At 39.0% G+C, this 24269-nt stretch overlaps 1 protein-coding gene across 1 annotated transcript in view; it reads left to right on the top strand.

The window, feature by feature from the left end:
• The first annotated feature begins 11372 nt into the window (after positions 1-11372).
• The window catches only part of LOC131234431 (uncharacterized), a 36072-nt gene continuing 23175 nt past the window's right edge, over positions 11373-24269 (top strand). The window contains exon 1 of the mRNA XM_058231294.1: positions 11373-11545. The gene's annotated coding sequence lies outside the window, so the exon portion shown is untranslated. The remainder of the gene's footprint in view (positions 11546-24269) is intronic.

The raw sequence follows: 24269 nt of genomic DNA, 5'->3' as shown, positions 1-24269 counted from the left end.
TGAAGATGGAGCAGGAATGGTAGGATCAAGTTTATGCATCCCCTTGTTCAAGTGTCTAAGATACTTACGCATATATTTAAACTGAAGATCATGGGCAACATTCATATTCTCTACCTTCTCCTCTAGAGCACGAAGACAAGCATCAAACTCATATGGCTCATAATCAGGATCATTTTCAGAATTTGAATCAAGTTCATCGAAAATATCATCCATATTCACATCATCAGAAGGAAGATCACCAGCTTCTTCATTCCCAGCTTCAGCTCCTCCACCACCAACATCCACTTGGCCATGAGCCAATTCCAATTTCATCTTGTTAATATTCGAATTGTTAAAAATAAGATGATGGATGGGAGCCTCTCCAACAGGCATAGCGACTAGCATGTGATTAGCTAAAACAGTCATGAGATATGCAAAAGGAATATCACTATGACCTGGATGGAGACGAGACTGAATAATGGAAGGACATATCAATGAAGGAAGGTAAATTTTAGTACCAGAAATGACAGAGTGCAAAACACGGACCATAAAGGCAGTTAATTCTGTCTTATTACCAGAATGAGGATACAGATTAGAAATAAAAATCCTGTGAAGTACCCTGTATTTGGGTAACAAGTACCTTGAGGGGAGCGCATTCCCTTTATGAGTCCATTGCACATTCATGTTACATAAATCTCTGGTTAGTATACGCTTTTCAGATTCTGAGGGTTTTTCAGCTAAAGTATGAATATAAATACCCTCCTCATTAACAGGTATATTCATTAATCCTGCAATCAGATGACGATCAACCTCAAATGGACCTTCTCTAGTATCAATTTTAAAAGATAAATTCTCAAAAGAGAATTCTGAGATACATACAAACATGGCCTATGCAATAGATTGGTATGCAGGTCCACCCCAATGTAAAATGTTATCCCATCCTACAGCTTGGAAGAGTGGAAAGATACCACAAGGAGCAGTGTGTTCAATGGATATTGGTCTCTCAACAATGACACTACGTAAACGCAAATCCCGTACATCAGAGGAATCATCTTCGAGAGACCGAAGATGGCACCGAGTGATTAGAGTTGATCTAGAGGATGATAGACTACGAGAAGTTTTCTTTTTCCCTCTAGCATCCATTTTCAAGAATAAACACACGGAAACAAGAGGATTCAATAGATTTGAAATGGGGTTTTGATAGATCAGATTTTTCAAAAGGAAACCCCAAAATTGTAATGAAAGATCAAATAGATTACTCCAAGAGTGAAAATGGAGTACTATTAACAAGAATCTCCAAGAAAAATGCAAAAGAACCACTAACCTCGAAGTACAATGAAGGTGGGTTCGACTGGTCGGGCCTCAGCTCGTTGGAGAGGAGAAATGAAATGAGAAAGATGAGATTTTTTTTCAAATTTTAAAAGGCTGAACACGCTCCACAACAGGTCATGAGATGTCCTCGACCGGTCGTACCACGACTGGTCGAGTACATCCTCGACTGGTCGTGTACCGATTAAAAAATGCAATTTTCATAAAAAATTGAAATTTAAACACATAAATTATTAAATATAAATACACTATGATACAAGTATGCAAGAATATTCAATTTAAATTGCACATACCAAGATCAAATATCAATTTACTAAACCTGTTTTTGTCAAGCAGTTTAGTGAAAATGTCAGCAAGTTGAGTCTCGGTCGGTATATATTCTAAAGATATTATCTTTTCTTCCACTAATTCACGAATGTAATATACCTAATGTTAATGTGCTTGGTACGTAAATGCTGGATTGAATTTTTAGAAATGTTTATAGCACTGGAATCATCACAATATAAGACCATAGAATCTTGTGCTATTCCATAATCACTTAACATACGTTTCATCCAAACAAGCTGAGTACATGCATTTCTAACCACAATGTATTCAGCCTCAGCAGTTGAGAGTGATACAGAACTTTACTTCTTGCTAAACCAATAAACTAAATAATTTCCAATATAAAAACAACCACTACTGGTTGATTTCCTATTATCAATATTTCCAACCCAATCAGCATCAGTGTACCCAGCCAACTGAACACTAGTATCATATGGATACCAAAGACCTAAATTAGCAGAACTTGCGACATATCGAATAATCTGCTTAACAGCAATTAGATGTGATTCTTTAGGATTAGCCTGATATCTAGTGCAAATACCAACACTGAAAGCAATATCAGGTCTACTAGTAGTTAAATAAAGTAAACTACCAATCATGCTACGATACAATTTAGGATTCACATATTTACCTGTAGAGTCCTTTAAGAGTCTTAGAGTTGTACTCATAGGAATCTCAAAACTCTTACCATTCTCAAATCCAAATATTTTAATCAAGTTCAAGGCATACTTAGTTTGAGAAATAAAAATTCCATCAGGTTGTTGTTTTACTTGCAACCCTAGGAAATAGTCTAACTCCCTAACCATGCTCATTTCGAACTTGGATTGCATTAAATATACAAACTCAACAGTCATGTCAGTACATGTTAATCCATAAATAATATCATCCACATAGATCTGAACCAATAGATATCATCGTTATGTTTCTTAACAAAGAGCGTCTTATCGACACTACCCATTTGAAAATTATGACTTAGTAAAAACTTAGTCAATTTCTCGTACCATGCTCTAGGAGCTTGTTTTAAACTATATAGAGCTTTTTTAAGACGGTATATATGATCAGTAAACTCAGGGTCTTCAAACTCTGTAGGTTGTTCAACATATACTTCTTCATGTAAATCGTCATTCAAAAAAGCATTCTTTACATCCATTTGATAAATTTTAAACTTTCTAAAGCATGCAATGGATATAAAAAGTCTGATTGATTCAAGGTGAGCAACTGGGGAAAAAGTTTCATCATAATCAATGCCTTCTATTTGAGTGTACCCTTGTACAACCAGTCTTTCCCTGTTTCGAATAATGTTACCAAGTTCATTAGACTTATTTTTGAAAATTCATTTTGTTCCGATAATATGTTTATCTTTAGGTCTAGGAACAAGATACTAGACATCATTTCAAACAAATTGATTAAGTTCTTCCTGCATGACAACTATCCAGTTTTCGTTAGAAAGTGCTTCTTTTACGTTCACCGGTTCTATTTGGGAAGTAAAGCACACGTAATTACATATATCTTCTAATTGTCTATGAGTGCGCACACCAGTAAGAGGGTTTCTAAGAATTTGAGTAGTTGGATGATCTTTGACGGTCCTCAGTTCAGAGTTTTCTTGATTTGATGAAGTATCTGGTTTGTCAATTAAAAGAACTTCATCATTATCTAAACTTGGGGCAGGTGTATTTAAGTGATCATCAATGACCACATTAATGGACTCTTAAATCACACCAATCCTATTGTTCTGTACACGATATGCCCGACTATTTAAAGAGTATCCTAAAAAGATCCATTCGTCACTTTTAATGTCAAATTTTCTCAAATTTTCACGGTCACGTAAAATATAACACTTGCTACCAAAAACTCGAAAGTATTTGATAGTAGGCTTCTTATCAAACCAAAGTTTATAAGCCGTTTTATTATTAGATTTACATGTATAAACCCGGTTAATAATATTACAGGCGGTATTCACTTCTTTAGCCCAAAGATTTCTAGGGAGCTTCATACTATTCAACATTACGTTTCCCATTTCTTGAAGCACTCTATTTTTCCTTTCCACAATTTCATTTTGTTGTGGTGTTTTGGGTGCAAAGAATTCATGCGATATTCCCTGATCGTTACAGAATTTCTCAAAACTACTATTCTCAAATTCAGATTCATGATCACTACGGATCTTACTGACATGAGAACCTTTTTCAATTTGGATTCGTGTGATGATCTTTTTCACTTCACTAAGGGTTCTGATTTTCCCTTAAAAATGTATTCCAAGTGAATTTGGTATAATCATCTATGATAACTAAGATGTATTTTTTGCCACCTCGACTCTCCGTTCTGGTTGGTCCTACAAGATCCATGTGGAGTAGCTCGAGTGGTCTTAATATGGCATTAGAATTCACTTTTTTGTGAGAGTTCTTTGTTTGCTTGTCATACTGGCATTCATCACATATTTTGTCTACTTTTTGTAATTTAGGTAGACCACTTATTAGTTCTCCTTTGCTCAATCCATATAAATAACGGTAGTGTACATGTCCAAGGCGTTTATGCCATAATTCCGTCTCATCGGTATGGACTATGTAGCACGATTGATTAGATGAGCTACCATCACATACAATATAGCAGTTTTCGGAAGTTCTAGTTAATATTACAGAACCCTTTTTGTTTATGATTTCACAACCTTGATTAGAAAATTTCACACTATGATTGTTATTGCATATTTGAGATATGCTTAACAGGTTGTGTTTTAGTCCCTCATCATATAAAACATTCTTAAATAAGGGGAGGTTATAGAGTTGAACCGTACCTTGGCCAATAATTTTGCAGTTGCTACCATCACCAAATATAACTGATCCATTAGTCATATCTATAAGGTCGGTGAATAAAGCCTTGTCGCCTGTCATATGCCTGGAGCACCCGCTATTAAGGTACCACTTCGAATGACCTGTTGCTTTGAAAGCGGTGTGAGCAGCCAAGCAGGTAACCTTAGAAACCAATTTCATAACTGTTTTGGGTTTAGGAGTATAGTTGGTCTTTTTATTTTTGTAATTGTAAAAATGACCCACTGAGTTAGATTTTAAGAGCTCCTTAAGCAAATCAACTATTTTTTCGGCTAAAGGGTTTTGGTTCTGATTTCTATAATTGACATAGTTGCTTTTAGGTTTTTGAAAAGATTTAACATTTTTAGAAAACTTTGATTAATACTTTTCCCTTTTGAGTTTGAGGTTTCTCCTCTTATATACTTAGGAGGTGTATTCTTTTGTTTAGAAGGTCTATTCTTATCATAGCCCAACCCGGATCTATCGCCACATTTTCTAGATCCCGATAAAAGTTTTTCAAACTTTGGATCTCTTTGGGCATACCTTCATGTATCCTTTAAACTCAAAAGTGAAGAGTTTTCAAGCTTAAGTTTATCATTTTTAGATTTAAGATTTTCAATCTGGGAGGTTTTGAATTCTAAATCACTTTTTGTCTTTTCAAAACAATTTGAAATAAGAGATTTTTCTAAAACAAGTGAATCAAAATTTTCTTTGAGTTTTAAAAACTTTTCTTTTTAAAGTTTTAGTTTTACAGCAATTTTACAACTTTCCTTGTATAGGGCATTGTAAGCATCTTGAAGATCTTCTTCATTTTATGATCATTATTCAGATTTTCTTCACTAGTTGAATCATCATGATTTGAAAAAGTGAACTTGGCTAGAATCATAAGGGCTTTAACTTCATTGCCCGATTCAATTTCAGAATCTTTTGATTCAGAAGAGGCTTCAGTGCCAGAAGATTCATCCCAAGTAGCCAACATTCCTTTCTTTTTAGATTTGTCCTTTTTAAGACATTTGTTTGCTAAATGCCCATATTCGTAGCAATTGTAACATTGACTATCTCTCAAAGATTTCAAGGTTTTAGTTTTAGATTTAGATATTCTCTTATCATTTGATTTTTGAAAGTCTACCCTCTTTTTACTTTTGAAAATCTTGTAAAACTTTTTTGCTAAAAGAGTCATATCATCTTCAGAATTTTCTAAATCAGAGTTTCTTGAGAAATATCTTTAGAAGATTTAAGAGCGATAGATTTACCTTTAGGAGCTTTAAAGTTTAAGTCATAGGTTTGTAAAGAACCAACTAGTTCTTCTACCCTCATATTGTCCGTATCACGAAGTTCCTGGATCGTGATTACCTTAGAGTTGAACTGTTCAGGAAGTGAGCGTAGTATCTTTGCACATACTTTACTTTTTTGAGATTTTGTCGCTAAAACCCCACATAGAGTTTACAATGTCATTTAATCTTGTATAAAAGTCCATAAACATTTCATTTTCCTCCATATGAATTTATTCAAATTTGGTTGTGAGGAGTTGAACTTTAGATTTTTTAACAATTGATGTATCCTCGTGTGTCATTTCTAATATATCCCAAGCTTGCTTTGTAGTATTGCAGGATATAATTCTTTTGAATTCATCCGGTGATAGTGCGCAAGTGATTGCGTTTAGTGCTTTTACATTGGCACTACTCTCACTTTTCTGAAGTGTGGTCCAAGAGAAATAAGGTGAAATTTTTATTGATTTTGAACCATCGACACCAGTTACTTCCATGGTAGGAGGGGTCCATTCAGTCACTATGGCTTATCACACGCTCTCATCCATTGATTTGAGAAAAATCCTCATCCTGGTTTTCCAATAAGCATAGTTAGAGCAATTAAATGGTGGAGGCCTAATGACTGAAAGACTATCAAAATTTAACATCTTAAATATAGCTTCGATCGTTAGCTCAGGAAATGAATCCAAAAATAAAGAATTTAAAAACGAGCTATTACGCTTTGATACCACTTGAAAAGGCCAAGCTATATGACCTAGAGGGGGATGCCAAACCTCACTAAACACGAATTGAGAGGTTGATACGAATTCAGTTCTAAGGACAACCTTACACCATAAAAACCAAGGGTTTATGGCAGGACAACCTTATTTCTAGAACGTTCTTTGAATCAAAAACTCAAACCGAAAAGGAATAAATAAATAGCAAAGAATTGAGATAAATTGCAAGAATTTAAATCTAAATTATTACAACATTTCCCACTTTGCTTAAAATGCAAATATTACAACATTCACATCCACACATACATTCCACAAACTTGAATGATAAAAGATAGGAATTTAAGTAAACATTCAAACCACAAAACACAAGGAATTATAGTGGTTCGCCTGTGTGTTCACCAACTGTTAAACAACAGCCACACAGTTACTCCACTCCTAATATCCTCACACAGGGGATATTAGCATTCACTATCAAAAATAGGTTTCACAAATTCACCTAAAACCTTCACAATTGTTTTTTTTTAACTTGGGCTTATACAATCCAAAAACCCACACTTTTTAAGTTTTCTGGCTCTCCTCAAATAACCAACACAATGAGATTTTTCTGGCTTAATCTCAAAAGAAACCAAAAGAATGTAAATTACATAAAAGTAAAATACCTGGATTTCTCTTTTTTGTAGTAGCCTGGTAGAACCAATCGAAGTAGATGTTCGAATCAACGTTCAATGTCCAATACTACTTTACAATGGTTCTAAGTTCTAATTGATTTTAAATTAAATCAAATGAGCGTAGCTTTATTTAATTTTGATTCTAAGAAGAAGGAATACAAAAATTCCTCTTTTCAAATAAGATTGGAATATAGGAATAAAATCAAATAAGAAAAGCTAACAAAAAGAATATTAAATATGCACAGTGTAGCTTAAAATGAACAAACTTAGCTCAGAGTGGAGGCTTAAATTTTCTTGAAATTAATTGATGAAAAACTTTGAAATTCATGTTCAATTTATAGATGAAAAGATCACGTCTACGACTGGTCTTAGGAACTCTTCGACTGGTCATAGAACCAACGACATTTTGAAATTTTTGAATGCGATCTTAAAAACCATTCTACGACTAGTCCTAGGGAGTCTACGACTAGTCGTGGACCACCTACGACCGGTCGTAGCTGACCCAGGACTGGTCATAGACAACCAGGTTTGGTTGCTGGAGTTTGAATCGTAAATCTAGGATTGGTCGAAGGTCGAGTCGTAACCTCCCTACGACCGGTCGAACAGTCTCCAGGACTGGTCGTAGAGTAACCAAAAAATTTCAAAAATCTTCAACAACTTAGAACTGGTTGTGGAATTTCTTGGACTGGTTGAACCAGTGCTAGGACTAGTCGAACAAGGTCTAGGACTAGTCTTAGAACAGACCAAATTCATATATAAAATGTAGTTTGAATTATGTATCCGAAATGACCTACCTAAAGGTCAATCTAAGGTCAATCATACCTGGGACATGAAGTATGAACATCGAACTTCATCATTTCAGATGTAGGTTGACCTTTGAACCTTATGAAGCTTGAGATCTTTATCTTGATGTAGCTTGATCTTGAGATCTTCGAAAGCTTGAACTTAAACTTCATCTTGAGTTGTACTTGAGTCTTGAAATGTACTTAAGTCTTGAAATGTACTCTTCTTATCGATATAGCTCTGAACATTGATGCTTAAAGTACATGACTTTACATTTCTTGAAGCAGAGCACCGTACATGTCTTGAACCATTGTGATGCAGTGTCTTGATCATATATATATCAACATACAAACACAAGACACAGATAGAAGTTTTGGCACAACAAAATTTGACAATCAAAAGAGCATGAGACCATAGCACTTACAACACTATGTGAGAATTTCACCATGTGGCCCATTTGTAATGGTACCTCTTAAATTAATGGTTCAAGTCATAAAATGTTGGGGAAGGGGCAAGAGCAGTTTCTGCAATTGTCCACAATCCTCCCTCCACTGTAAAAGAAAAGCTTTAATACTCGAGCAGTGTGATGGATACACTGGCACTTAGAAAATACTTAGAAATTGCATCATGGTTTATTATCTAGATGTACGGTAAATCAAAACTGATATCTGATTATTGGATTTATAAGCATTTACTAGACGACTAAAAATGAATCATATCAAATGGTCCTATTTCAAAAAATTAGTGTTCTTGAATGGTATGTGTTTACACTTGTCCGAGTCGTTCATGCAGACCAATGAAATGTCATCATGTGTCGGTAGTACGCATGAATGACGAACAAAATTTTACTCATGCCTTGAAGATATCTTCTGACCCCATTCCCTTTGGTAACATACCACATGCCAAAAGCACAACGGCTCAGAGCCACACGCACATTTGTGGTTAAGAAAACTGAGAGCCCTCACATGAGCGACACATGTGGTTAAGCTTATAAAGACCCTCGAGGCACCAACCAAGCTATCATACAACCCCTCTCACAGCGCAACGTTGCCTTATCTTCGTTTTATCTTTAATTCCTCCACTTCTGTCCCGGCCCTGCAGAAAGTTCTGAGTTTAGCATAGCTTAGATCGTTGTTGTCTAGTGTTATCGTTGCAATATACTTAGGAGTAGTATAAATATCTATGACTTCCGTCATTGGATAATCGATCAACTGAGTACGCACTTAGAAGGTCATATCAGTCACATCCTTTGGCTATTCGCTTAAATTATTTGTTCACACAGATGATCGCAGATATTCATCTTCTTTATTTTTCTCTGTTTATTTTATATTATTGTCGATTGTACCAATATTCATTATAAATCAATAAAATCGATGATTAACCTTTATTTCTAGTTTTAATTATCCATTTTTGCATTATCAAAAAACCTGAGAACCACGATCATTGTTGAAAGAAGAAGTCCTTAAATCAAGATAAAAAGATCCCATTTGAAAGGTCCAATCACCCCTCTAAATTGTCCGATCACTACACATTGTGGTTAGAAGTCAAGTCAACCTCCACGGGTCTAATCTTAGAGCTAATTTGGCACATGGGGTCACTAGCGTTTAATCAAACTCAAGTCATGTACAACTTTGACACACCCATCACTATCCCAATTAAGCACGTTTGACTGAATATGGCACCGTTTGTTGACACATGTACGCTCGTGTCTAATTGAACTGCAACAATATGCAACAACAAAGTTCTTTGGAGCCCCGATGTGATGTTCATATAAAATCCATTGGATCCACAGTTTCATAAGCTCATGTTAGGTTTGGAAACCCAAAGACAAAACTGATCCAAAGCTCAAATGGGCCACACAGTTGGAAGCAGGAACGAAAACACCAATATGAAATCCCGAGTAGGTGATTCCTATCGATATGAAGGGAATACACAAACATTAGTCTAATTGAATGCAAACCTCCTTGGCCCTAGGTCATAGAAATGCCAATTGCTGGCCTGGAACCTCCATTTGGCATACTTTGCTTCCAGTCTCGGTGGCTCCTGCCACAAAGCCTGTGGAAGGCTTTCGTGGGCAATCCTGCCTAGCATGTTTAAAAGTTGCTGCCTTGAATGCACGCTCTACCGATATATTTTGATCAGTGGCACGTGGTCCATTTAATTCGACTATCCAGCCCAACATACGTCCGGACGCCGACTGCATCCTACACCCTCCAGCTGGAAACGGGCAGGAGCTTTGATTGGCCACCGTGATGTATGGGTCTTATCCACACCTTCCATCCATTTTTTCTATCATCTTCGAATACAAATCTAAAACTAAGGTAGATCCAAGACTCAAGTGGAGCAAACCACGGGAAGCAGCGGTGATAATAATTCTCACCGTTGAATTTTTTCTAGAGCCCACCGTAATGTTGATTTGTCATCTAACTTATTTATATAGTTACGTGGACCTGGATGAAGAAACAGTCCAAAACTTATGTGACCCTCACGAGGTTTTCAACGGTAGGAATTTAATCCCCATGGTGTAGTCCACATCTGTCTTGAATGTCTCTTATTTTTAACCTTATATCCTAAAATGATAGGAAAAAAAATGGATGGACCCATACATCACGGTGGGCCACTCAAAGCTCCTGCCCGTTCCCAGCTGAAGAGGGCGGGGTAGGACGCAATCCGCGCGTCCCAGACGTCCACGGTGGCAGCTTAAACACTTCGTACATGATGGACGGAGTGGATTTGACATCGACATCACGGTGGCCCGACAGGGCTTTGTGCTGGAGGTACTCCCTGTAATAAGTGGAAACGGATTGGCTACTCCCCTTGACACCATGTCCCTGGCTGATGGTCAGTGCTCTGTGGGCCCCACCATGATGTATGTATTTCATCCATTCTGTTCATCCATTTTTACAGATCATTTTATTAATTGATCCCAAAAATGAGAGGGATATAAATCTCAGGTGGACCACACCACATGAAAACAATAGTGATTGGATATCAACCATTGAAATCCTCCTATGGCCCACTATACTGTTTATTTGACGTCCAATCTGTTGATTAGGTCATACAGGCCCAGATGAAGAGAAAAAAGATGAAGAGAAAAAACAAATATCACCTTGATCCAAAGCTTTTATGGCCCGCAAAATGTTTTTAATGTCAGCCATCATTCAACAATGTTTCCTGTAATGTGGTCCACTTGAGACTTGGATATACCTAATTTTTGGACTCAAACTGTAAAATGATCTGTAAAACAGATGAATGGCATGGATGAAACACATACATTATGGTGTGGCCCACATAGCACTGACCACCTGCCATTGACTGGTGCCAGGGGGAGTAGCCAATCCATTCCCGTAACAAGTGGTGCTGTAAATCTGAATTTTTAACTGTGAGCGACTGTGGTTTTCATTATTTTGACTCGAGTTAATGCATGCAACGCGTACCTTTTCTAATTGCCTGCGTATGAAGCGTCATACGCTGCCTGAGTATCATATAAACTACTCATCCCCTGTTTAAACTTTAAACATCCCCATCAGCAAGAACCTGCCCGAGCCTAAGGTCTGCATAAATCTGCTTCCTCTTTATAAAACCTCCCACAGAAGGGCTCGATTAGCCCTAGATCGAATTCAGATCAGAGAAGGACAGCCGTCTGATGCGATGCTGGCTACACCGAGCTTCACACAGTGAGTTTCCTCACTGAATTTCGACCTTCGTTTCTCTCCTTCAATTCCTTGTAATTTTAGGGTTTCTTGTAAAGGGGGCTGGATTTCACCATTCTCGTTTGAGGAATCCCACTGTGCACACGTGGCACTTGTGTACAGCGTTAAGCATCGTTGATTTTTATGGGACACGTCCGGATGGGCCATATCCCAAGAATCTAGGTGATTGGGATGTGGTAGCCGTCTGATCAGTGGCCTGAAAGTGGTTCGGGTTTTCTTGAAACGGAGCAACCGTCAACACTCAACGGGCAAAACGGACGACAAGTGGATGGTCATGGTTGTCCGATCATGATGATTTCTTGCCCTTGGTGTGTCCATTCAATGGCTTACCAGATAAACTATCTGTGGTGAATGGTGAGGAAGGAACGGAGTTTGAGTTTTGTTTCTACGGCTGTCACAGAATTTCTGTTTGGATAGAGAGAGACTGTAAAAAAATTCGAGAGTTCTTGGATGAAAGAGGAATGCGCTCCGTTTCAAGGAGTTCCACTATATCGATGGTACATGGGCACATTTGAATGGTACAGCGATTAAGACCGTTGATTTCGTGGGTGGCTATCAGGTTGGCGGGACATGCCCTGTTATCAACACAAGTGGATCGTGTTAGCCATCTGATCAGACCTGCAAAATGGACAATTAAGAAAAGGTTAACGTCCTTTTTCAAGTGGTGGGGTAGATCGGATTAATTAGCAAAGTTTTGGATAGAGCTGGAATGGAAACAATAAAGGAGGTTATAAATCAGGGAAACAATATCGAGGGGGTGCTTGGTCTTTATCCCTTTATATATCTAATAAGTCCTAGAGCGGGGCTGATAATCTTTCTAATTTTAGACCTATCAGTTTGCTTGGTGGCCTGTATAAAATTATTTCTAAGGTTTCGAGTTAGAGACTCAGGATAGTTCTGCCTATGGTGATTTCCCCTTTTCAAAGTGCTTTTATTTCTGGGAGGCAGATCCTGTATAGTGCACTTATAGCGCATGAATGTGTGGACTCTAGTCATAAATCGAAAGTCAAAGGTGTGGGTTTGTAAGTTGGATTTAGAAAAGGCTGATGATTTTGTGGATTGATCTTTTTTAAACTATCTACTGGGAGAATGGGTTTTGGTATTGAATGGAGAAGGTGGATTCGAGGTTGCATTTTCTCAGTTATTTTCTCCATTCTCATTAATGGCTCCCTGTTTGGAGTCTTTAAATCCTGCCGGGGCCTTCAGCAGGGGGACCCTTTATCTCCTTTCCTATTTTTGATTGTTTCTAAGGCCCTTAGTAGGTTGCTTTCCAAAGCACACAGATGGTTGGGCTGTTCAATGGTTTCTCTGTGGCTAATTTCCGGTAGCCGATCAATCGTCTACAATGTGTGGACGATACTATTCTATTTTGCAAAGCTGAGGAGTCTAAGGTTGCTAATCTTAGGATTGCTATTCTCTGGTTTGAGATTGTTTTAGGGCTTAAAATCAACCTATCGAAGTATGAAATTCTTGGGATCTAGTTATCTCAAGAGGAGGTTTGCCATTTTGCTGAGATTTTTGGATGTGGGGGCGGGTTCTTTCCCTTCTTCCTATCTTGGCCCGCCTTTATGCTTAGGGAAGCTAGGTTGTCATTTCTGGGACAAAGTGGTGGAGAGGATGGAGCGGAAGCATAGCCCTTGGAAGTGCAAATTGCTCTCCTATTGGGGGGGGGGGGAGGGTTGGCTTCTCTATCTAATATGCTCTTTATTATTTGTCCATTTTTCAATGTCTTGAGGTTGTGCTTGAGTGTACGAACAAGCTATGAAGGAATTTCTTGTGGCAAGGAGGTGCTTCTAATGGCAAATTTCACCTCTTGAGTTGGAAAGAGATGTGTTGGCCTTTGGAGGAAGGGGGTGTTGGAATCAAAAGGTTGGATATTGTCAATTCTTCCTTATTTTGGGTAAATGGGTTTGGCAGTTTAGAGTTGAAGAATCTAGTATGTGGAGGAAAATTATCCCTACCAAATATGGGTCTTCCCCTTTCGGTTGGTGGATTAAAGATTATTCTATCCATTGTGCCTTGTTTATTTGGAAAGCGATTACTTGCTTGGCTCTAAGGTGAGGGATGGGTTTAGTTTTGCTGTGAGAGAGGGCTTCAAATTTTCTGGGAGGATATATGGTGTGGTGATGCCCTGCTCATCAATCCTTTCCGGATTTGCTAACCTTGAAGGCCAATATTTTTGTGGCCGATTGTTTTTCCCCCTCTAATGGTAGGGATTGTTTGGATCCCCCCATGTCGTAGGGATTTGCTAGACTCTGAACTAGGTAACTTTCTTTGCCTCCTGTCTCATTTATAGGATGTGTCAATTTTACAGGGAGTTCAAGATTCTCTTATGTGGCGTTTCCATAAGTTTGACAAGTCATTGTACTCAAGATTATCTCAGGTTGAGAGGGGTGATGAGCGTTAGCATACATCAGAGGTCTGGTTCCATGGTGCCCCGCCTGAAGTTGTTGCTTTTGCTTGGCTCGTTGGGAGGAATAGGATATTGACGATAGAAAATCTTCAGAAAAGATCTATGGTGTTCCTTGATGCTTGCTTGTTGTGTTTGGAAGCTGAGGAGTCCGTGGACCATCTCTTCACTCATTTTTCTCTCTCGGGTGTAATTAGGCATCTTACGATCTTCAAACGTTCTTGGTTGATGCCGGCCTTGATTGTTGTGCTGTTCTAGGCTTGGCTTGGTGATCTAGGGGGAAGATTTCGCCTAAGAAGATGGAGGCTTGCCCTATTAGTCATGCTTTGGTCGTTGTGGATAGGAAGGAATAGTTGTGTTTGTTTGTAATCAATGTAGTCCTGTGGATAGAGTGTTTTGTCAGGTGCTTTCAATCTTGTATGAGCGGGCTTCCTGAGGGTTTGTTATGCTGGGCTTGCTGGGTGTTTTTCATTTTTTTCCCCCTTTTGTTTTGTCTTTTTCTTTTGCTGCTATTGTTGTTTTTTCGTTTTCTTTTAGCCTTTGGCCTTAATAAAATTGCATTGTTAAAAAAAGAAGATTAAATCCTCTGGTTCTTGAGAACTTGAGATTTGACATTGTGGTCATTGACTTGGAGTTGTGTGTTTCATGTATCTAGTACCTTGATGTTTCATGATCGTTACAAATGCCGAGGACAAATGGACATTGATGTTTGGTATGTACGGTCATCTCGTTTGAGGAGATTGACTTGAGTCAGGATGGAAGGTTTCACCATTGGGAGCCGACGCCTGATAAAGTGTCGATTTTGCCTTTGCCTTTACCGCACATAGGAGTGTGAGTGTATCACGGATACATCTTGGTGTGGACCTTTGGACACTTATTGGAAGGTTCGTGGTTCAAGTCAACAGCTAGGGGCCATTATCCTGGACTACAATCATTGCGATTGTGGATGGCCACCAATGTTGTCGAATTGCATATGCGATCATGTGCAATTGCATATGTCTATGCGCATATGTGATCGCATATTTTTATTTTTTATTTTTAAAAAATAAAAAATGGAAAAATTAAAAAAAAATGTAAAAAAATAGGGGTAACTTTTCTAAATTAATAGATAACTATATTTGAGAGAAATAAAATCAATTAAACAATGAATTAAACATCTAGTGCTTGAATCTCAATCTTCCAACTTCCAAGAGAGAGAGAGAGAGAGCACTTGGAATTAAGAAATGTAAGAGAAGAAGAGAGTAAGAGAGTAAGAGAGTTTTGGAGTGAGAATATTGCAAATGGCGGAGGTTTGGAAGCCTTTTTATAGAGAAAAAGTTGTTTTTTTTTTTTTTAACAAAAAAATGCGCCAATTGTTGGCCAATATGCGATCACAAATTTTTGCATATGTTGCATATGCGATCGCATATGCCACATATGCAATTGCATATGTGCCATATCGCATATGCGATCTGCATATGTGATGTAGAATGATGGAAACTATCCTAGGTTGCAAGATGAGAGATCAAATGCACATTAATTTCAGCAATCAACATGTCAAGTCAAATATATCCACATCATGGATTTGAAAATTCAGATTTATAACACGAAAGTTTTAGGTTATCACTTACGCGATGCACTAAAATATAAAATAATTCAAAAGTGATCCACTTGAAAGTAGGGACTTCCAATCTAGTGTGGGTAGTGCAACAACCACATGGATAGACAATGATGCAATCAAAATTCTGATTTAGGGAAAGTTTCACAAAAAAATTCAGATTTTCATTAGGGTTTTGGATTCCTAGATGGAGATTTGGGAATTGGGTTTCTAGGGATTCAAAAGATCTAGGGATTAGGTAGGTTTGGAGGGAAATCAAAGAGGGTAAACACCAAACGGGGGCTCAAACGTGGCTGCCTGTACGGATGCACGTGTGGGTCCACGCGTGGATAGGCGAAGGGAAAGAGAGAGAGAGAGAGGGTGGATTAGGTTGGGTTTTGATGTGTTGAGAAGCTTGTATGGGAATGAAAAGGAGGAAGAAAAGAGAAAAAGAAGAATACTTTGTTAGAGAAAAGAAAGAAGAAGAATGCATCTTATGGAATCTACCACCAAACAAGCTTCTACCCTTTCACAATTTAATTAGAAGGGTATGTGTGCGCGTGTGGGTCCACGCGTGGATAGGTAAACAGAAAGAGAAAAAGGGTGGATTAGGTTGGGTTTTGATGTGTTGAGAAGGTTGTAAGGGAAGGGAAATGAGGAAGAAAAGAGAAGAAGAATACCTTGTTGGAGAAGAAAAAGAAGAAGAATGCACCTTCGGGAATCCACCACCAAACAAGCCTCTACTCTTTCACAATTTAATTAGAAGGGAGGGTTTCTCACAAACCCCTAAAAAATGAGAAAAATTCTTTCACACAAGAGAGCTGTCTTTTTTTTTTCCTCAAGTTCTCCACTAGGGTTGGACGTCCACCCCCCTGTGATTTTATAATGAAATATCAACATAATTACAACTATCCAACTGACTTAAGTGAAATGGCCCATCATCTAAAATAAGGAAACTAAAATACTTATTATCAATCTCAACCATCAAATAAATCCTAAAAATAAAATAAAAAAACCAAAAAGGAAGCAAGATCGGAGTCTAAGGGGCCCAAATTTGGAAGATCTAATGGTCTGATGGCCTGATCGATAAGATCTAACGATTGGATTGACACGAAATAAAAATCATATGACTAAAATGGTCTGTTAAGCAACCCACATGCATCATTCCAAAGTGAGGTCTTCCCGATGCATGTCTAATGCATGCGGGGTCTTCAGAATGTCCTGACGGGCTTCATTTGGAACTCGTCTCGCATCCACAAAGAGAACCGCGTTGATGTAGGTGGTCACCTCCGTCTCTGGTACATCCAAGTAGGTCCACTGATGTCTCCATCAATTCTCCTCGGTTGAGAAGAATTTGCCATTGGCGAAATAAAGCTGTGATCAGTATTTAAATTATCGGTGACAATATTGAATTGTCGCCGATAATATCGGTATCGCTGGCTCAGCGATACCGAAACCTCATTTATTCGTTTTGGTGCCAGGTTTCGTCGATAATTTTGGTATCGTCGATATTTTCGAAATGTCGCCGAAATTTCACTGTTCCCATGATAAAAGGGGATTTAAAATCGTTAAAATCAAAAACAAAAAACACAAGAAAATACCTGTTTTTCGCCCAGATCTGTTTGAAGACGTGAATTTTAAGAGCTTCATGGTTGTTGAGTGCAGATCGGCAACCTTTCCGGTAAGATTCAACTAAAAAAAAATCGGTCTTTCCGCCATCTCGATATCTTGTTGGAAAATGGAGGTTTTTTTTTTTTTTTTTTAAAATTTGGGATTGAGGGAGATGGATTTTCAGGATGAAAATCCGAAAATTTTGGTGGGAAGGAGAGGAATTTTTGAAAATTTGGGATGAGGGAGAGGGATTTTCGGGGTTTCTACGCATTTTCGGATTTTAGATTTTAGGGAAATCGGATTGCGTATTGTGTTGCTCAGTACGCACGCTTTTATCGTACTGATTAAACTCTGTTGGGCTCACAGTGAATGTATGTGGTTAATCCACACTGTCCATTCGTTTTTCCGTCTCATTTAAGGGTTGAGACCAAAATTGAAGTATATACAAAGCTCAAGTCGACCGTACCACAGGAAATAGTGGGAATAATGATTTCCACCGTTGAAACTTGATAGGCCCCACGGTGATGTTTATTTGTCATCCAACCTGTTCATAAGATCACAAAAACATGGATGAAGGGAAAACACAAATATAAGTTTGATCTAAAACTTTAGTGGCCCTCAAGAAATTTCAACGGTAGATGTTCATTTGACACTATTTCAGGTGGTGTGGTCCATTTAAGACTTGGATATTCTTCATTTTTGGGTTCAAGTCCTAAATTTATCTGGTAAAATGGATGGAAGGAGTGGATATAATATATAAATCATGGACCCCACAGAGTTTACTTAGTACGCTTAGCGTACTGAGTTACTCACTATGCGATCCGCTTCCGTTTTAAGGGGTGCTTAGCATACTGAGCAGTCACACCCATCGTTGAAACATTTATAGGGCCCACCGTGATGTATTTTTGAGATCCAACCTATTCATAAGTTAACATAGAGATAGATGAAGTGAAAACAAAAATATCAGCTTGATTGGAAACTACTGTGGCCCCCAAGAAGTTTTGAACGGTGGATGTCACTGTCCCCACTATTTTCAATGGTGGGGTCCTCTTGAACTTTAGATCTATCTCATTCACTTCATCCAAGTCTGCGTGACCTTATTGATAGGTTGGGTGGTAAAAAAACATCATGGTGGCCCTTAGAAAGGTTTCAACGGTGGGTGTCATTATCACTGCAGCTTCCTTTGATGTGGTCCACTGGAGATGTGTATCTGCTCCATTTTTTGTATAATATCTTAAAATGATATTAGAAAAGCGATGAACGGTGTGGATAAAATACTTACATCACGGTGGGCCCCACAGAGCCTTGCCCGGACGGATCTGTCCGGGTGGGGGTAGGACGCAATCCCCGTCTGCTTTTTATAAAAATCTGATTGCTTAATGAGTACGCAGGGACGCAGTTTAGCTAGTGACGCTGATCGCTACTCCGTTAGCCCATTACGATCTATGTCTTTAATTCACATCGTCCATCCGTTTTTACACATCATTTTAATATTAAATGTAATAAAATAGGTAGATCAAAATCTCAGGTGGACCACATCGTGGGAAAACAGTAGTGATTGAATTTCTACCATTAAAAACCTCTTAGGGGCTATGGGCCACTGTAATATTTATTTGACATCTAACCTATAGATTAAGTCATACAGTCCTAGATGAACGGCATGGATAAACCACATGCATTCATGGTGGGTCCAAAAGTGAAGAATATCCAAAGCTCAAATGCACTACACATGAAACAGTGTGAATTGAACTTATACTATTGAAAAATTCTTGAGTGTCACGGAATTTTTGTATTGAGCTTATATTTATTTTTTCCCCTTCATTCATGTCTTTTTGATCTTATTAAAGCTTGGATGACAAATAGACATCACTGTAGGGTTTGGATGGGATGCCGTAGATGCACATAAACCATTAGGCAGTGGCAATGTAATGAAGTACACCGAAATGATCATGTGGCCCACCTAATGATTAAGAATGATGTCTCTACCTGTTTTGCATGTCATTGATTTGATGGTTAGGATTATCCTATTACTCTTTTTTTTTTTTTTAAATAAATTTTATTTTAAATTTTTAATTTTAAATGCCATGTGATGAAGATGATGATAGAAATGGACGATTCAGATCGATTGTTTGATTATCCACACGTCCATAATCAACTGCTTGCATCGTGGGCCATTGCCCACCTACATCACTTGTGCAAGAGCCGAGTCCGCCATTTGCGCGGCCTCTCTCAAACACCCCATTGCATGGAGATGATACGGTAGAACTTGGAGAACCCGAATGTGGTAGATCCATATCTCTACCCTACAGGTAGCAGGGAGATGTATTGATCGGGGCCGTCCATCTAGTGGGATATATCATGGATGGATATTTTTGAAAAATATCACAGCAATTAGAAAATCTTGTCTATCACATTTCATCAATTTAATTGGATGAATGTTTGTCTATTAACTGTTTTAATCTCACACCATCACTTGAAGGCTATCTTTCAGATGGATATGATAACTGGATATTTATAAATTTGGATAAACCAACCATCCAAAGTAAGGAAAACTAGATGGACGAACCAGATTGATTCATTTTCCTGCCACTCGTTCCAATGTTTCCATAGTAAGATAACCTTGATATGTAGTTAGCAGATAAAGTACATAAATCACCTTGGGGCTTGGGCCCACGGAATTTACTCAATATGCAATCTGCGAACTCTTTCCTCAATTGTAAGTAACATAAAATTTTGATTTGATTTAACATCCTAGCCCTTTAGCATTCTTGTAAGCTTGCATTTGAATTATATAAACTCATTTTGATTACTATTTGAGTGATTTCGTACAACAATGCATGCCTTTTGGTCCCCATTAAATGGAAACTTATTATTTCATACATTTTTTTTGGCAATTTTTTCATTCCTGAATATGTAAATATGTGTATTTAGGCATGTCCTGAAGTTTCACTGAAAAATTCCACCATTTTCTCCATGTTTCCCCCTTTTTCCTTGCATTTCCGGTTATCGGCGATAACAATATTATATCTTTATCTTCGACCAGTGAAACTTGTAGCGATATCGACAACTCAAACACTGGCTGTGATAACGCTCGAGGAGGTCAGGATCAATGCGCTGGAAATCTGTTTCTGTAATCCAGGTGTTGTTCGACTCCAATCTATTCTTCCACTTCACGAGGTATTTCTGATATCTTCCTTAGTGGGTATAGATCACTTGGTGGTCCAGAACATCCCCAATCTCTTCTTTTCAACCAGATATTGATGGAAGAGAAGGTAATGGGTGGGAAGTAAAGTCTGGTAAAGGCCATGGGTTGGGGACGGGGTCAGGGACACCATCATCTGGGATATGAGAAATGTTTGCATGAGGGCTAGAAGATGGATGTGTGGGTCCGTCATAAGGCACAAGGTTCTCCGCATTGAATGTTGTACTAATGCCCATGTCAGATGGAAAATCCACTACATACACATTGGGGCTCATTCTTGTCAAAATTTTATATGGACCTGCATTGCTGATATGCAATTTCTGCATGGTTTTCTATGAGAATTGTTTGGGCCTAATGCAGATCATGACGTAGGCACCCACCTGAAGCTTCTTAAACCTATGATGTGAATCTGCATAGATTTTATAATGTCAATTACTAATATTAATGCGCCTCTTGATCTTACTATGCATGTCATGAATATGTCGTGCAAATGCTTCTACGGATTCAGGTGGCCTATGTGAAATGGACATGGGTATGAGATCTATAGGTGTTCTAGGCTTGTATCTAAATACTATCTCAAATGGACTCATTGCTGAGGACCTATTAATGGAATTGTTGTATCCAAACTCAGCTACAACCTATAGGCAAAACTGCATCCTAGGTCCTAATATGGTTAGATTCCCTGAACTTCGATTGACAATCTCCTTCTGATCATCAGTCTGAGGAAGGTATGCTAAAGAGAACTACAACTTTGTTCCCATCATGTGCCATAGATTTTTCCAAAAATAACTCATAAATCGCACATTTCGATCTGACACAACGGTCTTTGGCAAACCATGCGGCCAAATTACCTCCCCAAAGAATATCTTAGCCACGTTAGTAGCATCAAACATTTTAGAACATGGGAGAAAGTGAGCCATTTTCGAAAAATGGTCCACAACCACGAAAATGGAATCATGCTTTTTATTCGGCTTGGGGAGTTGAAGCACGAAATCTATGCTAATGTCAATCCATGGGGCGTGGGAGACTGGCGAAGGTGCATACAAACCGATGTTATGCTTCTTCTGCTTTGCCAGCTGACAAGTCTTACATTGCCATATAATGTTAGTCATGTCTCACTTGGGACTTGGCCAATAAAAGCACTCCTCTACAAGGGTAATAGTCTTGTCACGCCCAAAATGACCAGCTATCCCTCCAACATGAAGCTCCCAAATAAGAAAGTCACAGAGGGACGTTCGGGGTATATACACAATCTATCACCTCTAGACAAAAACTCATTGACCATGACAAACTCACTATTACCCCTAAACTGACCATCTAACAATGCTATGTACACCTCTCCAAAATCTGGGCAACTAGGATAATCTTCCTTTAAACGTTCAAACCCAGTGACTTTGACGCTCATGGAGGAGTAATGAAACCCTACGACTCAATGCATTGGCATGTTTATTCTCAACCCCGGCCTTGTGCTTCAACACAAAAGTGTACTCTTGGAGAAATTGGACCCACTTGGCATGCTTAGGGTTTAACTTCTTTTGCGAGTTGAGATAGTGCAAAGCCTCATGGTCAAAGAATAAGACGTACTTCTGCGGTAATAGATAATGTCGCCAATGGCGTAAGGACTGCACTACCGCCTAGAATTCCTTGTTATAGGTAGAGTACTTTTGCTTTGCTTCATTCAGTTTTTCGCTAAGGAAAGTGACAGGGTGCCCTTTTTGACTAAGCACTCTACCTATACCTACACCAAATGTATCACAAGCAACCTCAAAAACCTTAACTTTAATCTCTTTGAACGCATCAGAGGCTTTAGTCCATTGGATCTCCCATTTTTTTATGCAATCGCATAATGGAACGAAACCCTCTAATGAACCGTCTATAAAAGGTGGCTAAGTCGTGGAAGTTACGCACCTCATGAAAATTACGTGTCTCAGGCCAACTGACTATGGCCTTGACTATCTCGGGATTCGCAAACATGCCCTCACGATAAAACCTAAGAAGATGATGTTACTAGACATAAAAGAACACTTCTTGAGGTTGGCATATAACTTTTCTGGGCTAAGGATCCCACACACTTGCCTCTGATGGTGGAGGTGTTGTTCCTTAGTTATGCCATCAATAAGGATGTCGTCAAAGTATACTGAAGGGTCTAAACACCTCGGTCATCACCCGCATAAATGTAATTGGGGCATTGGTCAGCCCAAAAGGCATGACTAGCTAGTTGTAAAACCCATCCTTCGTCTTGAAGGCTGTCTTCCACTCATTACCTGGGCGAATACGAATCTGGTGATGCCCACTCTTGAGGTCTATTTTGGAGAAATTGTGGCATTGGTTATTATGTCCAATATATCGTCAAGACGCCGTATAGGAGACTGGTGCTTAACCGTAATCTTGTTGATGGCTCTGCCATCCACACACATATGCCACGTACCATCTTTCTTGGGCATCGGAAGGGCGGGCATGACACATGGACTAATAATGCTCTCCTAAATGAACCCTTTCCCAAGAAGCTCATCAACTTGCTTCTTGAGTTCCGTATGCTCCGTAGGGTTTATTCTATAACGAGGAAGGTTTGAGAGAGTCAATCCAGGGATAATATCACTAGCATACGGGATGTCCCTCATAGGTGGAAGCTTATCCGGGTGGTTGTCAGGAAAGACATCACTGAACTCATCCATCACCGAAATCACCTCACTAGGGATCTCTACACCAACCTGGGGGGTAGCCTCTTTAGTCACGAGGGCATACACCTCCAAATCCTCCTTAGTCTCTCTTTCAAATTCCTTGAAGTTCTAGGATCACTCTTGTTTCTTGGTATGCTCTTGGGTAGAAGAGGACTTAATTTAATTTTCTTGCCCTCAAGCATGAATGTACAAATATTCGAGCGATCGAATATTATAACGTCCAAGTCAAATAACTAGGGCCTACCCAAGATGATGTGGCCGACATCCATGGGATCCACATCGCACCATAATGAATCCTTATACGACCCAAACTGGATGGGGATACAACATCGCTGTGAGACCGGAATGGAGGACTCATCAACCCACGATACTTTGTAGGGCTAAGGGTGAGACTTGACTTTCTAGCCCAATTGACTCACGGTGCTGGTAGAGACCACATTCGCACAACTGCTACTTTCCACAATCACTCTATAATTCTTTTCTCCATACTTGGTATAAGTGTAAAAGATCGTATTCCTGCGCCAATCATCATTTTCTTTAGCTTGGGCAAACGCGCATCTGATTACTGCGAGAGTGTGGGTCTCATGATCATCAAACTCATCATTAGCACAAATATTAGGCTCATGTTCCTCTACGTTGCAATTGTCCTCGCCATCCTCATCTACCTCATCTATCATAAGATCTTTACCTCTTTCTTTGTTTGACATTCCTTTGTGAGGTGACCATAACCATTGCAATGAAAACACTGCATGTGCTCACTTCCCTTCGAAATAGTCCTGACTAGGTGGGAGCACCAGTTGGGGCTTTGGTCTGGCTCCTAGGGTTAGGTTTAGCTCCCTGAGGAGCAACCCTGCCGCAGGAATCACAAGACCCAAACCGCTTCATGGTCAGTTGCACCAGGTATCGTTCAAGCTCCTCTACCCTAAGGTCGGCCTCCTCTGGTGTACCAACATTACGAGGGATGAGCTCATGCCTAATCTCAGGGCGCAGGCCTGTCTTAAAACGAGATAGGGTCACAATAGGGGACTCATCGACATGACATCACATCGCATCATGTACTCCTCAAATCTCTCGATGTAATCCAATACAGGCATCGACCATTGCCTCAAGGACTGCCACTGATCCAAAATGTGATCTTGGTAAGAGAGCGGGACACATTTTTCTTCAAGAAGTTCTTTTATCTCAACCCATATGATGCAATGGGTTCA

This window comes from Magnolia sinica, chromosome 19, assembly GCF_029962835.1.
Source record: "Magnolia sinica isolate HGM2019 chromosome 19, MsV1, whole genome shotgun sequence".
In the NCBI taxonomy this organism is placed as follows: Eukaryota; Viridiplantae; Streptophyta; class Magnoliopsida; order Magnoliales; family Magnoliaceae; genus Magnolia; species Magnolia sinica.
The sequence above is the reverse complement of the archived record's forward strand: the minus strand, read 5'-3'. Positions and strand labels throughout refer to the sequence as shown.